This window comes from Mus caroli, chromosome 8, assembly GCF_900094665.2.
Source record: "Mus caroli chromosome 8, CAROLI_EIJ_v1.1, whole genome shotgun sequence".
NCBI lineage: Eukaryota > Metazoa > Chordata > Mammalia > Rodentia > Muridae > Mus > Mus caroli.
The window spans coordinates 41,198,657-41,200,622 of NC_034577.1; the positions used below are offsets into that span (position 1 = coordinate 41,198,657).

The 1,966-nt window shown below is 43.5% G+C and overlaps 1 pseudogene; it reads left to right on the plus strand.

Moving 5' to 3' along the window:
* Positions 1 to 263: 263 nt before the first annotated feature.
* On the plus strand, positions 264 to 484 carry LOC115031856 (annotated as a pseudogene).
* The last annotated feature ends 1,482 nt before the right edge of the window (positions 485 to 1,966 follow it).

A 1,966-nucleotide genomic window follows, 5' to 3' on the forward strand; every position in this document is an offset into this window, starting at 1 on the left:
AAAACAAAGCAGGAAGTAGCCAAGAGGAATCCCAACTTCAGCTCAGGACAAACCAATGGACCATCGACAAAATTAGGGAAATCTGGGGGAAGGGCTGATTTTCTACTAAGAAGGCAATACAGGATGTTGGACAACAGGGGAGCCCTGGGCAGGTACGAGGCACCAATCTAATTGATTCCTTTAGTGAAGGAAAAAAAAAAAAAAAAGATTGTTCCTGGGGCCCCAAGTTGGGCAGCCAAAACTGCACAATAGAAACAGCTCTCATTGCTTCTCGGCCTTTTGGCTAAGATCAAGTGTAGAAACAGCTCTCATTCTCAAAAGAATAAAAGGTACCGTTTTTTCCTAGAATGTGTTGGGTGACACAGACTCGGATTACCCCAAAATTCTGTGTTCCAATAAAGAAGTTTTAACAGTTTTACAAAACAAAGAATGCAGTGGAATTTTCTGGTTTCTTTGGAGACTTGGTTGTGTCAAGTGGTGTTTTTCTGGTCTTATGAGATGTTTTTGCTGAGGCAGACATGTGAGAGGATGTTTTGTTGAGAACAGACACGTGGTGTTTTTCCGGAAACTGCCCAGAAAAAAAGGCACATGATGTTTTGCTGGAGTAGATGTTTGGGAGGGCTCGTGATGTTTGGAAAGGGTGTGAGTATTACCCAACAGACACTGGGCCACAGTGTGGCCTCTTCTCTGATCGTCATTTGCTGTGATGTCATAAAGAGAAATGCACCAAAGAAATTCTGATGGTGTCCTATCCCAGTGGCGTCTTGCTACTTCTGTGGGCTTCGGCTGATTTGCAGAGCCTCAAGGTTTCCTCTGGATAGAACTGCTGCTGCTGCTGATTCAGGAACGGTGTTTGCGAGTAGATTGAGCTACCACTGCTGATTGGTGTGAATTGAACCGCTGCTATCTAGACAATGAAGTCTGGAATTTCTAAACAGTTTCACACCCCCCTTTGCCCCATAACCTTTCCTTTCCATTACCCAGGAGGCTAGATGGGAGGTTAAAGCATTTAAGATCCCTAATTAAAGTAGGTTTTGAAAAATCTAAGCCTACAAGAAAATATCACAAATCAGGGCAAGTTTAAGAAATTTTTATAGTTTTACAGAAGAGAGAAAGTCAAAAACCAAGGCCAGTTTAAAATACATTGTGGTCCCACCCCATCATCTACCCTTAGCTATGAACATCTGAAGCACATGAAGGGGCCAGTCCTGCAGATCCAAAGCTGCAGGATCCCCATGACACAGGACAACAACAGGCTATCTGAGCCTCCGGAGTCCTGGTGAAGATCCAGTATTGGTGTAGTAGAAGCCATAGACCTCAAACCAGACCAATGGCTCGTTGCAATTTACCATTTACAAGTAAAGATGTAACAAAAGGGTGTACTGTAGGACACATTGTGACACCATAAAGCTTCCACCATGAGGTATTTGTTTGTTTGTTTATTTATTCTTGGAGAGTTGCAAGAGTGGAGCACAGACACAAAGGGATAGCAAGATGTAAAAAGTGTCTTTTATTTGCCTGATGTAACTGTTGTCTCGGAGGCTTACTGCTGAATTAGTTCACCATTTCTGATCTCTGGCTGGCTGGTTCAAATCAGCTGTTCTGGCTCAATCTCCTTGCCAAGCTGACTGATGTAAACTGGCTTCTCTTGGCCTCTCACTGAATTGCTCTGTTTGGCATCAAACTCTGGCAATTTTTTCTAATCTTCTGGCTCCTTATTGTCTGGCTTCAGCTGCCTCCGCTGCATGGACCTGCATGCACTCAACTCAGCTGACTGAACTGAATTCAACTGAGCTCCACTCAGCCCACTGTCGTCTGATCACACGTCACTTTCAAACATGGCTCTTCCTTCTACAAACTAATTTTACCTTAAAGATATATACTAAGGATGTGTCTATATTCCAGCCAGAGGGATTAAAGCTGTGTGGCTTGTCTGCATTCCAGTAGGATCACATTCAAGCTGGAT